Raw genomic sequence first — 15,773 nt, 5'->3', positions numbered from 1 at the left:
TAAATTAGGGAACACAATTTGCAATACATGTGCTGTGTTGATTATAACACATATTGATCAGGAGCAAAGAAACACTAAAAGTTACATTGAAAATTGATTAGCAGAACAAAATGCTGTCTTAGAAAAAAAAAAAGTCTAGAGAAAAAAAACTGTTTCCATGCAACCTCCAGTCTGAAGAACGGCCTTGACCCGAAACGTCAACTATTCATTTTCACCAAAGATGCTGTCTAACCCGCTGAGTTACTCCAGCTTTTAGTGTATCGTCGGTTTAAACCAGCATCTGCAGTTCCTTCCTTTACATCCATGTGACCTCCACATAGTAATCAGGCATGAATGTTCATTAAGAACACAGTGTGTCAGTTTCACTGCAAGTGGCCATTCAAATTGACAAGCAATAACCTGCATTGACATCTGTACAATTACACTATCATACAATATAACATACAGCCTTTGCTATATTTAGCTTGCAGTAACAAAATTAAATACAGCTATTAAAAAGACCTATATTGAAAATCCTGTGGGGGCAAAACTCTCTAGTCCCCACCACCTTCTCTCACTGACACAACAGTTTTCATCATGTAATTTTCTATAATGCAAAGTTTCATAAAAAACAAAACTACCATGTTATAGCACAACTATCTATCTCTAGGAACATCCAGGCATTGCTTGCCCTCGCTGATAAAGTAACAACTTTGCAATCTGGAAACAGTGAAAAACAGGATCAGTGGCCGAGCAGAACATCCCATCGCCACCTCCAGCAGGATCCCACTACTAGCCACATCTTCCCATCTCCACCCCTTTCCATATTCCGCAGAGACAATTCCCTCCGTAACCCCCTTGGTCAACTCGTCCCTTCCCACCCAAACCACCCCCTCCCCTGGTACTTTCCCCTGCAACCGCAGGAGATGCAACACCTGCCCCTATACCTCCCCCCTTGTCTCCATCCAAGGAGTCCTTTCAGGTGAGGCAGAGATTCACTTGCACCTCCTCCAACCTCATCTACTGTATCCATTGTTCCAGGTGAGGACTGCTATATATCGGCACGTCCAAACGCAGGCTCGGCGATCATTTTGTTGAAAACCTCCGCTCTGTCCGCCTAAACCTACTTGATATACCAGTTGCTCAGCACTTTAAACCCCCTCCCATTTCCACACTGAGGCCCAACGCAAATTGGAGGAACAGCACCTCATATTTCGCTTGAGCAGCTTACACCCCAGTGGTATGAACATTGACTTCTCTAACCTCAAGTAAACTTTGCTTTCCCTCCCTCTCTATCCCTCCCCCTTCCCAGTTCTCCGACCAATCTTACTGTCTCTGACTACAGTTTATCTCTGTTTGCTTTGTTGTTACCTTCTCCCAGCTAACAATGATCTATTCTACATTTTCCTTGATCTCCATTCCCTTTGTCCTGTTTTCACACCTTACACTTCTTTATCTCTGTAACTCCCTCTCGCCTGGACTCAGTCTGAAGAAGGGTCTCGAACTGAAATGTCACCCATTCCTCCGGTCCCGAGATGCTGCCTGTCCCACTGAGTTACTCCCGCATTTTGTATCTGCCCTGTTATCATATCCCTGATAGAGTTGGGTTTCTCCATGTTTGGGAAGCAGATTGTGACTGGCATTTCTATGACAAATGGGATGAAATGGGTCGGAGAGTTGTTATTTACAGGTAAATTTAAATGTTAGTACCAGCACGAGTTACTAATATTGCAGGCAGAATTATTTTCTTTGCCCTCCAGCGGTCGGGGGCCTCTAACCTTCCGTTGACGGGACGATCTTGACTCCTGTAGCCGGCAATCGGGCCTCCCTCATCGAGGCGATCAAGCTCCTGCATTGGGGGGGATCTCTGCTTCCCCGCGCCCGGTGATCTACCCCGGGTCGGGGCTTGTCGAACCTCGTGCAGCTTGGAGCTCCCGACTGGTCTCAACCCGAGGCTGCGAGCTCCTTGTTGATAAAGTCCGCAGACCGCGTTGGAGCGTCGATCCAGGCAAGGGATCGCAAGGGCAGATGGTAAGTCCACGCCCCGCGATGAGGCTCAAGGTCAGTCCCGAGAAAGGCCTCCAGCTCCATGATGTTAGGCCGCAGAGCGACCGGAGATATGATCCAGAAAACAATCGCATCTCCGGCAAGGTAAGAGATTGAAAAAATGTTTCCCCTGACCCCCTCCCCCACCCCCACATAAAGCAAACCAGAGAACATTAACACAAACTTTTAAAACTTACCAAAAATATCAAAAAGAGTTTGAAAAGGACAGACAGATTGTAGGCAAGGCAGCCATCGTGCGGCGCCCCCAGGTGGCGAAGATTTCCATTGACTGAAAAAATGCATATTTAAATACAAAGATATACACAGAGCTGTTATTTTCATGACAAAGATAAACTTCAGCCCCAAATATTATGTGATGGGATGGAAAGAAGTGAGAACATAGAAATGTTTGAAGGATAATGATTCACATTTTACAATATTAAAACCAAAAAAATACAGATGTTGAATATCTAAAATAAAGACAAAAATTGCTGGAAAAACTACAGAAATATCATTAATCTGAAACAATAACTGTTTCTCTTTCTATTGATGCTACATGATCTACATTTTCACCCAGAGAGTTTTAAATTTGTGGAATTCTCTGCCACAAAAAGCAGTGGAGGCCAATTCCACTGGATGAATTTAAAAGAGAGTCAGATAGAGCTCTAGGGGCTAGTGGAATCAAGCGATATGAGAATGCAGGCACAGGTTACTGATTGTGGATGATCAGCCATGATCACAAGGGCCAAGCTCAAAGGGCCGAATGGCCTCCTCCTGCACCTATTTTCTATGTTTCTATGTTCCATAACATCCTCATGAGCTATTTCAACATTGGGTACACCTCAAGTTTGTATCAATTGGACTTCATCTAGATGATGTTCACACATGACCATGGGCATAGAATCCCTTCTTGTATATCTAAGCAACCCATTACTTAGGTACTATAACCACCAACCTTACTAATGAAAACTTGATATAGTTTTTCTATTTTCCTAGAAAGTCCTGAGTGAACATCCTCATCCACATACTATCAGCTTCTCTTACCCTGTCAACGTCTGTTCACAGATCCTTTCATGATTGCAATCTCAGATCACCAGTTCACCGTGAAAAGCAAAATAAAAACCTGCAAATAACAGAAATCTGAAATGAGAGCAAAAAATGCGAGAAAGGTGGTGCAGGTTAGCATAGTAGCTGTGAATAGAGAAACAGGATCACTTTACAAAATGGTGAAAGGTGAGGACTAAGTTCCCAGTACCAGGAACAAGGCTAAATTTGGTGCTTGCATAGTCCAGTGATAAGTCAACATCCCTGTCCCTTGCAACCTTGATCTGCTGTGCTCTGCAGTCTCATGACAGTAAATATAGAACCCATGAGAGTAATCGCAGGGAAGCACCAAAATCACACATTTTGGCCTCATTGTTTAGTTTAGAGATACAGCACAGAAACAGGCCCTTCGGTCCACCAAGTCCGCGCCGACCAGCGAACCCGCACATTAACACTATCCTACACACACGAGGGACAATTTACATTTTTACCAAGCCAATAATCCTACAAACCTGTACGTCTTTGGAGTGTGGGAGGAAACCGGAGCACCTGGAGAAAAACACAGCAGGTCACGGGGAGAACGTACAAACTCTGTACAGACAGCATCCGTAGTCGGGATCTCTGGCGCTGTAAGATAGTAGCTCTACCGCTACGCCACCGTGCAGATTTAGCTAAAACTTGCCAAAGAGAGTCATCTATGTCACTCAGCATTCCAGAGGAGAAGCTACCACCCTCGCCACCAACTTGTATCATTTCACAAAGGTGTTAGTCTATAGTTCATGCATATCCAAAGATGCAGTGGTTCATTTGCAAGGTGCAATACACCACTTCAGCCACATGTTGAGCCTTTAATCCTCTGGGTTCCAAAGTTTGGACACTGGCGCTGAGTTAAAAGAATAGTCATGATCTTATTAAATGGCTAATTAAAGCAGCACAAATGGTCCCATGGCCCACTCCTCTTCCAGTCCTCATTCTTAAACTACCTTACAACATAGAAGGAGACCATTAGGTCATTGCAATCTGCTTAACCCCATTCACCCACCAACTTCCCTGTAATATACCCATCAACCCAATCATCTTTCCACTAACCTATGCATTGGCTCAATTAACCCACCAAGTTTGCAAGTCCTCTCACCAACTTCTATAGAAACACTGTAGAAAACCACAGTGACCATCAGTCTGTCTGTCCCTTTCTTCTTTGTTGTTTTAATAGTAGGTGTTAAATGTATGTTTTTAGTGTTCTTTAGCTTGTTTTATGTGGGGGGTGGGGGTGGGTGGGAGGGGGGGAGTTGGGGGAAACCTTTTCTCATCTCTTACCTCGGCGGAGATGCGATCATAGAAACATAAAAACATAGAAAATAGGTGCAGGAGGAGGCCATTCGGCCCTTCGAGCCAGCACCGCCATTCATTGTGATCATGGCTGATCATCCACAATCAGTAACCTCTGCTCAACTTCTCCCCATATCCCTTGATTCCACTAGTCCCTAGAGCTCTATCCAACTCTCTCTTAAATCCATCCAGTGATTTGGCTTCCTCTGCCCTCTGTGAGAGAGAATTCCACAAATTCACAACCCTCTGGGTGAAAAAGTTCCTTCTCACCTCAGTTTTAAATGGCCTCCCCTTTATTTTAAGACTCTGGCCCCTGGTTCTGGACTCCCCCAACATTGGGAACATTTTTCCTGTATCTAGCTTGTCCAGTCCTTTTATAATTTTATATGTCTCTATAAATCCCCTCTCATCCTTCTAAACTCTAGTGAATATAAGCCTGGTCTTTTCAATCTTTCCTCATATGACAGTCCCGCCATCCATGGGATCAATCTCGTGAACTTATGCTGCACTGCCTCAATTACAGGGATGTTATTCCTCAAATTAGGAGACCAAAATTGTACACAATACTGCAGATGTGGTCTTACCAGGGCCCTATACAACTGCAGAAGAACCTCTTTACTCCTATACTGAAATCCTCTCGTTATGAAGGCCCACATGCCATTAGCTTTCTTCACTGCCTGCTGTACCTGCACCCCAACTTTCAGTGACTGGTGTACAACGACACCCAGGTCTCGCTGCACTTCCCCCTTACCTAACCTGACACCATTGAGATAATAATCTGCCTCCTTGTTTTTGCCGCCTAAGTGGGTAACCTCACATTTATCTACATTATACTGCATCTGCCATGCATCTGCCCACTCACTCAACCTGTCCAGGTCACCCTGCAACCTCCTAACATCCTCTTTGCAGTTCACACTGCCACCCAGCTTTGTGTCATCTGCAAACTTGCTATTGTTACTTCTAATTCCTTCATCCAAATCATTAATATATATGGTAAATAGTTGCGGCCCCAACACTGAGCCTTGCGGCACTCCACTCACCACTGCCTACCATTCTGAAAAGGACCGGTTTACTCCTACTCTTTGCTTCCTATCTGCCAACCAATTCTCTATCCATGTCAACACTCTATCCCCATACCATGTGCTCTAATTTTGCTCACCAATCTCCCGTGTGGGACCTTATCAAAGGCTTTCTGAAAGTCTAGATACACTACATCCACTGGCTCCCCTTCATCCATTTTACTTCCAGATTAGTCAAGCAAGATTTCCCTTTCATAAATCCATGCTGACTTGGACTTATCCTTTTACTGCTATCCAAATGCACCGTTATTACCTCTTTAATAATTGACTCCAGCATCTTTCCCACCACCGATGTCAGGCTAACTGGTCTGTAATTCCCCATTTTCTCTCTCGCTCCTTTGTTGAAAAGTGGCACGGTGGCGCAACGGTAGAGTTGCTGCCTTACAGTGAATGCAGCGCCGGAGACTCAGGTTCGATCCTGACTACGGGTGCTGCACTGTAAGGAGTTTGTACGTTCTCCCCGTGACCTGCGTGGGTTTTCTCCGAGATCTTCGGTTTCCTCCCACACTCCAAAGACGTACAGGTATGTAGGTTAATTTGACTGGGTAAATGTAAAAATTGTCCCTAGTGTGTGTAGGATAGTGTTAATGTGCGGGGATCGCTGGGCGGCGCGGACTTGGTGGGCCGAAAAGGCCTGTTTCCGCGCTGTATCTGAAATATGAAATAAATAATAATATGAAATTAGCTATCGTATCTCCATCTGCACTGCGGCCTAACATTGAGGAATTGGTGGCCTTTGCTGGAGACCGACTTCGAGAGCTCCACCGTGGGAGGCTGCGAACTTTAACATCACGGAGCCCGCGATCCCTGTTTGGTGTCGACTTAGGGGCTCCAACCGCGGGTGCCTGCGGACTTTAACATCGTGGAGCTGGCGATCCCTGGTTAGAGACCGACTTCGGGAAAACCAAGCCGCAGGAGCTTTGACCGCCCCCACACGGGAACTTCACCGCCCCAACATGGGGACTTCACCGCCCCGACACTGAGCTTCACCGCCCCGACACGGGAACTTCACCGCCCCGACACTGAGCTTCACCGCCCCGACACTGAGCTTCACCGCCCCGACACGGTAATTTCACCGCCCCGACACGGTAACTTCACCGCCCCGACACGGGAACTCCAACCGCCCCGACACTGAGCTTCACCGCCCCGACACTGAGCTTCACCGCCCCGACACGGTAACTTCACCGCCCCGACACTGAGCTTCACCGCCCCGACACGGGGGCTTGATCGCCCCGACACGGGAGCTTCGACTACCCCGACTGTGGGAGAATAAAGAGGAAGGAGATTAGAATTTATTGCCTTCCATCACAGTGAGGAATGTGGGGAATCTGCTGTGGTGGATGTTTATGTTAACTTTTATGTAGTTGTGTGCCTTGATGCTTTTATTAGTATGGCTGTACGATAATACGAATATCATTGTAGCTTAATTGGTGCAGGTGACAATAAAAGACCTTTGAACTTTTGAAAGCATTCAGGGATGCATCAGCATGATTTGGGAACAATCCATCTAGGACCACACAAAATTGCAGTGAATTGTGGACGCAGACCATCACACAAACCAACCTCCCTTCCATTGACTCCATTGACACCTCACGCTGCCTCAGCAAGGCCAGTAACATAATCGAGGATGAGTCGCACCCTGGCCACTCCATCTTCTCCCCTCTCCCATCAGGCAAAAGGTATAGAAGTGTAATAACTCACACCTCCAGATTCAGGGACAATTTCTTCCCAACTGTTATCAGGCAACTGAACCACCCTACCACAACCAGAGAGCAGTGCTGAACTACTATCTACCTCATTGGAGACCCTCGGACTATCTTTGATGGGACTTTACTGGCTTTTTGTTGCACTAATTGTTATTCACGATATTGCCTTTATCATGTATCTGTACACAGTGGATGGCTCGATTGTAATCATGTATCGTCTTTCTGCTGACTGGTTGGCACGGAACAAAAAGCTTTTTGTTGTACATCAGTACATGTGACAATAAACTAAACTCAAAAAGCATATCATAGTGGGATGGAGGTGGATACTAGGGCACATGGGAACAGCCATTTGGATACAGAGAGAACATGTAGCTTCCATAGAGGCAACACTGGAGGTGAGGATTGACCTGGGGATCACTGGAGATGTGAGGCATCTCATTACCTGCTTGCCACTGTGCTGCCCATATTCTTTATGCCATCAAATATTCACATTGCATTGTAACTGTCAGCCAGGGGTTGCTGAAACATCTTGGTGGGCTGACCTGTATGGTACTGACCAACTTTGAAGAGGAGTCGAAGAGAGACGCTTAAAGCTGGAGTAACTCAGCAGGTCAGGCAGCAACTCTGGAGAGAAGAAAAGGGTGATGAGTCCTTCGGCAGGCATTATAAACCCTCAATACCAAATGCAAGGAGCTCCATGGCTGTGTTAGCTATCTGTGCGGAATATCTAACAAGAGGGCTCCATTATTTAATGAGTCTGAAGAAGGGTCTCGACCCGAAACGTCAGCTATTCCTTTTCTCCAAAGATGCTGTCTGACCCACTCAGTTATTCCAGCTTTTTGTGTCTATCTTCGGTTTAAATCAGCATCTGCAGTTCCTTCCTACACATTTCGTCTGCTCCACTGCGAAGTCTGCTCAAGCTATGTCTACTTTGAAGAAGTGGTCCTCCTCTCTCCGGTGAGACCTGCAATGCCCTCCCTTGCTGCTCCCCCTCTCTGATTCCTCCTGCTCTCCGACAATCTGAAGAAGGGTCTTGAACCGAAACGTCAGCTGTTCCTTTTCCTTTTCACCAGAGATGATGTCTGACCCGCTTTTTGCGCCTATTTTCCATTATTTTAGCAATGGGATTGGTGTCTGTGCAGACAGGGAACTCATTGTTCCTCTTACAGCTTGCACCTGCCGGTTACTCATGGTACAAATAACCTTTAGCCGGTTTTATCCTTAAACGTTTTCACAAGGAGGTACATCTTGATATTACTGTACTAGGGGTACAAATGGTGCTCAGAGTTTGGAGACACGAGAGACTGCAGATGCTGGAATCTTGAGTAAAAAGGAACAAACTACTGGAGGAACTCAATGGGCCAGGCAGCAAATGTGGAAGAAAATGGGAAGGTGACTGTCCATTTCCCTCCACAGATGTTGCCTGAGGGGCGGCACAGTGGCATTGTGGTAAAGCTACTGTCTTACAGCGCTACTGTCTTACAGCGCTAGAGACCCGAGTTCGATTCTGACGGGTGCTTGTCTGTACATAGTTTGTACATTCTACCCGCGACCTGCGTGGGTTTTTATCCGTAATCTTTGGTTTCCTCCCACACTCTAAAGACGTACAGGTTTGTAGGCTATTTGGCTTGGTTACAAGTGTAAAATTGTCACTAGGGTAGTGTTAATGTGCAGGGGTCGTTGGTCGGTGTGGACCCGGTGGGCCAAAGGGCCTGTTTCCGTGCTGTATCTCTAAACTAAACAAAACGAAACGAAACTAAATTCTGAAATGTTTTCATAGTATTGAACTGCAGCACCCCAAGTGGTGAACTTTAGAATTGCTTCCAGCATCATTATCTACTGGACACGTACAAGACCTCTTCACTCTCACCTCTATGGTGTGAAATTAAAAACCAGGGGTTTGAAGAACATCACTTATCCATCTTCTCCAGAAATGCTGCCTGACCCGCTGAGTCACTCCAGCACTTTGTGCCTTTTATTTTAAACGGCATCTGCAGTTCCTCGTGTCTAAGGTTTAAAATCATTTCTTCTGTCTAATAATTAGTTATGTTGGAAGCAACTCCAGAAAAATGTTATTCTGCTGTGACCTTAACTGAACCTTAACCTGTGCAGATAATGTGCACATAGCTGCTTTTTGATTAATCAAAATTATTAGATCAGAGCAAATTAGTGTCGGGAACTAAAATGTTGTGCTTCCAGGAGATGGCATAAGAGATATCTGTAATGTGTAGGATCACATTGTATATACAGTGCAGGAAAAGGCCCACACAACTTGCCCACACCTTATTTCAACTTATCAGGTCATCCTCTTCATTCAAAACCTCACACTCACCAGCCACATTCATCCAGCTTCCTCTTAAATGCATCTCAGACTATTGGTCTCAATTTTTCCTGGCGATGAAAAGTTACACATTCTTACTATTCAGAGTAAAGTAATTTTGTGTGTGTATGTGTGTAGTAAACTTGCGAAAGTGCACAAAGTTGTGTGCGTTATCTATGCGTGCGTACATAGTTGTGTGTGTGTATGTGTGTATGTGTGTGTGTGTGTGTGTGTGTGTATATGTCTGTGTGTCAGTCTGTGTGTGTATGTGTGTGTGTGTGTGTTTGTATGTATGTCTGTGTGTGTGTCTGTGTGTCAGTCTGTGTGTGTCTGTCTGAGTGTGTGTTCGTGTGTTCGTGTGTGTGTGTATGTGTGTGTGTGTGTGTGTGTGTGTGTGTTTGTGTTGTGTGTGTGTGTGTGTGTGTGTGTGTGTGTGTGCGCGCATGTGCATGTGCGTGTGTGTGTGTCTGGGTGTGTGTGTATGGGTGTGTGTGTGTGTGTGTGTTCTTGTGTGTGTGTGTGTGTGTGTGTGTGTGTGTGTGTGTGTGTGTGTGTGTGTGCGCGCATGTGCATGTGCGTGTGTGTGTGTCTGGGTGTGTGTGTGTGTGGGTGTGTGTGTGTGTGTGTTCTTGTGTGTGTGTGTGTGTGTGGGTGTGTGTGTGTGTGTGTGTGTGTGTGTGTGTGTGTGTGTGCGTGTGAGCATGTATTTAGGAGAGCCTATGTGTGTGAATACATTTGTGTGTGCTGTGATCAATTATGTGTGTGATCATGTATGTATGTGTGTGAGATTCTGTGTGTGGATAAATGTGGAAGAAAAGGCACACAAGTCTGTACATCAAGTCAAGTCAAGTTTATTTGTCACATACACATACACGATGTGCAGTGAAATGAAAGTGGCAATGCCTGCGGGTTGTGCACAAATAAGAATTACAGTTACAGTTAAAGTTAATAAGTTACTATAGTGTAGACAAAAATTTAGTCTCTGGAGTTATAAAAGTTGACAGTCCTGATGGCCTGTGGGAAGAAACTCCGTCTCATCCTCTCCGTTTTCACAGCGTGACAGCGGAGGCGTTTGCCTGAACGTAGCATCTGGAACAGTCCGTTACTGGGGTGGCAGGGGTCCCTCATGATCTTGCTTGCTCTGGATCTGCACCTCCTGATGTATAGGTCCTGCAGGGGGACGAGTGTAGTTCCCATGGTGCGTTCTGCCGAACGCAATACTCTCTGCAGGGCCATCCTGTCCTGGGCAGAGCTGTTCCCAAACCAGACTGTAATGTTGCCGAATATATAGTATAAGAAAATAACTGCAGATGCTGGTACAAATCGATTTATTCACAAAATGTTGGAGTAACTCAGCAGGTCAGGCAGCATCTCGGGAGAGAAGGAATGGGTGACGTTTCGGGTCGAGACCCCTCTTCAGACAGATGTTGCCGGACAGGATGCTCTCTACAGCTCCAGAGTAGAAGCAATGAAGGATCCTCAGAGACACTCTGAATTTCCTCAGCTGTCTAAGGTGGTAAAGGCGCTGCTTTGCCTTACCCACCAGTACCCACCAGCGCGGCAATGTGTGTTGCCCATGTCAGATCCTCTGTGATGCGGACTCCCAAGTATTTAAAACTGCTCACCCTATCCACAGTAGACCCATTTATCTCCAGTGGCGTGTACATCCTTGGATGTTTAGCCCTTCTGAAGTCCACAATCAGCTCCTTCGTTTTAGTAACATTCAAGAGGAGGCTATTGTCCTGACACCAGAGTGCCAGATCAGCCACCTCCTCCCGGTAGGCCTTCTCATCGTTGTTGGAGATCCGGCCCACCACCACAGTGTCATCAGCAAACTTGATGATGGAGTTTGAGCTGAACCTGGCCCCACAGTCATGTGTGTACAGGGAGTACAGTAGGGGCTAAGGACGCAACCCTGGGGGGATCCTATGTTCAGGGTGAGGGAGCTAGATGTGTGTTCTCCCATCCTGACCACTTGGGGCCTGGCGGTGAGAAAGTCCAGGACCCAGGCACACAGAGGGGTGCTAAGCCCCAGTTCCAGCAGCTTCTCAACCAGTCTGCTGGGGACTATTGTGTTGAATGCTGAACTAAAGTCAATGAGCATCCTCACATAGCCCCCCTGGCTGTCCAGATGAGAGAGAGCGGTGTGCAGAACCTGGGAGACCGCATCATCCGTGGACCTGTTCGGACGGTATGCGAACTGTAGTGGGTCCATGTTGCGAGGAAGGAGGGCACAGATATGCTTCTTGATTAGCCTCTCGAAGCATTTCATGACAACCGAGGTGAGGGCCACCGGTCGGTAGTCATTTAAACACGCTGGAGAGGCATTCTTTGGCACCGGTACAATGATGGATCTTTTGAAGCATGCAGGGACCACGGACTTGGCCAAGGAGAGGTTGAATATTGTGGTGAACACTGGAGCAAGCTGAGTAGTACAAGACTTTAGTACTCGCCCAGATATACCATCTGGGCCTCCAGCTTTCCTCGTGTTCACACGCGTCAGAGCCCACCTCACCTCATGCTCGGACACCGAGAATGTGTGCACATCCCCGGCGGTGGATCCCCCTCCAGCCTCGCTAGCCAGCGCCCCCTCGGTGCTGTTTTTAGACGGCGAGCTGGTGGTGTTACCCGTCTCAAACCGTGCATAAAAAGAGTTCAGGTCATCAGCTAAGGAGGAGCCGGCACTTCCGGTTGAGGGGGTGCTGGACCTGTAGCTAGTTATAGTCCGTAGCCCCTGCCAAAGGTGCCTGGTGTCCTGCTGCTCCATCTGTGACTCCATCTTGTCCAGGTATCTCCTTTTTGCATCCTTCACTGCCCTTCGCAGTCGGTAGGACTCTCCCTTGTAGTCGTCCATGTTGCCGGATGCCAGGCCAGAGTTGTAAGCAGCGGTGCGAGCATTCAAGGCCACACCAATAGACCTGTCCACCCAGGGTTTTTGGTTAGGGAAGATACCGACCCTTACCGTGGGGATGATGGTATCGGCTATTGTGGCAATGAAGTCCGTAACCGCTTCCGCAAACTCATTGACGTCTCTGGAACTTGCTTGGAACATATTCCAGTCGACATCGCTCAGTGCATCTTGCAGCATGGCCTCTGAATGGTCAGCCCACTGCTTTACATCCCTTGTCACTGTCGCTTCCCGTACTATCAGTTGTTTATACTCCGGCAGCAGGAAAATGGCAGCATGGTCAGATTTTCCAAAAGGAGGGAGAGAAATGGCCTTGTAGCCTTTCCTGAACGGCGTGTAGCAGTGGTCCAAAGTTCTATCCCCCCTGGTGACACACGTGATGTGTTGGTAGAAGTTGGGCATGACCTTTTTGAGATTTCCCCTATTGAAATCTCCAGCCACCAGCACAGCCGCATCGGGGTTCTTGTTTTGGTGTCGACACAACACATCGGTGCCACATCGGTGTCCGCATGCGGTGGGATATAGACGGCTGACGTGTGTGCATGTACATGGGCAAATCCATATGCAATAGCATGGATATGTATGTGAATGCATTTGTAATTGCTCTTAGCTCTTAGGGCTAAGGGAATCAAGGGATATGGGGAAAAAGCAGGAACAGGGTACTGATTTGAAATGATCAGCCATGATCATATTGAATGGCGGCTCAAAGGGCTGAATGGCCTACCCCTGCACCTACTTCTCTATGTTTCACAAGTGAGTATGAATATATGTGTGTAATATATAGTATATATATATGTGTGTGTAATATATATTGTATATTTATATATGCGTATTGTATGCGTATATGTGTATTGTATATGTGTGTAATGTATATTGTGTATGTATATGTGTATTGTGTGTGCAATGTGTATTGTATATGTGTATTGTGTGTTATATATATTGTATGTTTATATGTGTACTGTGTGTGTATATGTGTGTAATATATATTGTATATGTATATGCGTATTGTGTGTGTATATGTGTGTAATATATATTGTATGTTTATATGTGTATTGTGTGTGTATATGTGCGTAATATATATTGTATACATATATGCGTATTGTGTGTGTATATGTGTGTAATGTATATTGTATGTATGTGTGTATTGTGTGTATTTGTGTGTAATATATATTGTATATGTATATGCATATTGTGTGTGTATATGTGTGTAATATATATTGCATGTTTATATGTGTATTGTGTGTGCATATGTCTGTAATATATATTGCATGTTTATATGTGTATTGTGTGTGCATATGTGTGTAATATATATTGTGTATATAAATATAATTTATTTCAATTGAAAAACATTGGGCATGGGCGGCCCGGTGGCGCAGCGGTAGAGTTGTTGCCTTACAGCGAATGCAGCGCCAGAGACCCGGGTTCCATCCCGACTACGGGTGCTGTCTGTACGGAGTTTGTACGTTCTCCCCGTGACCGCGTGGGTTTTGTCCGAGATCTTTGGTTTCCTCCCACACTCCAAAGATGTACAGGTTTGTAGGTTAATTGGCTTGGTATAAATGTAAATTGTCCCTAGTGGGTATAGGATAGTGTTATTGTGCAGGGATCGCTTATCACTCCACCCTGTATCTCCATAAAAAAACTAGTTTTGCAGGAAGAGCAATTCAGTTTACTATCAGACATGTGAGATAAAGTGCTCAAAAGGAGATGGGCAGTTGGAAAGCTCTGCGAGCATCCCAGCCAGGCTCAAGGGGATGAGAATCAAAGACAATATCTTCCTGAGCAGATGGACCACACCACACTTTTGAATCCCAGCTGTGCTATTTTCTATAGTTTCTATCTTTTTTTCACCAGAGGGGTCAAGAAGCTAAGACTGGACAAGGTGTTGCTCTGGGTGAACCACTCTTGATTCGTGCAATTTTGGCTCAAACCACCAGGTGGCAATGTGGATCAGTTATTTTCTGCTCAACTCATTCTTTTGGAATTTTGTAGCTATTTCAGCTATCATTTTAAATATTCACTTAGGTTTCTACGAAATGTTACACGGTTTAGCAAATTAATTTATCTAGTATCACTTTGTGTATTTGAATCACTGCTCACAGAGTTCTCCATTCTGTGCATCAGCAGTAATAGATGTTCACCGTGAAATTTCAGATTAGTTTAGTGGGAGTTTCCAAAACCAAAGAGATCAATTGGATAATGCTTGAAGATGGCCACTGGGCTCTTGAAACAGGAATAACATGTACCCTGGAGTCTGGTGAAGGCAGCTCACCAACCTCATTTTCCCAGAGACACACGGAAGGGCAAATGTTGAAATCTTGAGCACAACATCAGGTGCTGGAGACTTCATTCACCTGATGTCTGCTGGCTGGCAGCGAGACAGCAGCTGAAGTGAAGATGCTGGGTTTCTCATGTGCTGAGGGACTGCAACACTGGAAGCTATTCTACCATACAGGTATTCTCCATCATGGTCTGGTTTGGCTCAGCCACCAAGCACGACATCTGGAGGCTGCAACGAAATGTTCACACAACTGAGAAGGTTGTTGGCTGCAACCTTCCCCCCATTGACGAACTGTACACTGCAAGGGCCAGGAAGCGAGCGGGCAAGATCATCTCTGACCCCTCTCACCCTGGCCACAAACTCTTTGAAGCACTTCCCTCTGGAAGGCAACTCCGGACTGTCAAAGCAGCCACAGCCAGACATAAAAACAGCTTTTTTCCACGAGTGATAGTTCTACTCAATAACCAAAGTCTGCAGTCTCTTTTTTGCTCTGGTTTATTTTCATCCACATGTTTAGACCGTGATGGTGTATCCTTATTGTTTTGATGTGTTTATGTTTTATTCTTAATTGCTAACTGTACACGTCCGAACACGTCCATGGGTGTCGGTCTTCCCCGGTCACCGCACACCTCCGTGGGTGTCAGCCTCCCCCGGTCGCCGCACACCTCCGTGGGTGTCGGGTCTCCCGGTCTTTCCGGTCGCCGCACACCTCCGTGGGTGTCAGCCTCCCCCGGGGCTCTCCCGGTCGCCGCACACCTCCATGGGTGTCGGTCTTCCCCGGTCGCCGCACACCTCCGTGGGTGTGTCGGTCTTCCCCGGTCACCGCACATCTCCGTGGGTGTCGGGTCTCCCGGTCTCTCCCCCGCGAAGCAGTCGCAGGCTTCTAATCTCGGGCCTACACAGGTGCTGGGGCGCGACGTGAGCCTACACGCACCTCCCCCAGCAGCCTGCTGCGTCACGTCGGCAACTCGGCGCCGACTACTGAGCAGGTACCTATACCAACTCACACTGGCTCTGTCGGGATGCACTCCAAACGTCCCGTACCGAGCTGGAAACTTTTCTTTTGTTTTGTTTCCCTTCA

The sequence above is a fragment of the Rhinoraja longicauda genome, chromosome 4 (genome assembly GCF_053455715.1).
Source record: "Rhinoraja longicauda isolate Sanriku21f chromosome 4, sRhiLon1.1, whole genome shotgun sequence".
Lineage (NCBI taxonomy): Eukaryota > Metazoa > Chordata > Chondrichthyes > Rajiformes > Arhynchobatidae > Rhinoraja > Rhinoraja longicauda.
The sequence above is the reverse complement of the archived record's forward strand: the minus strand, read 5'-3'. Positions refer to the sequence as shown.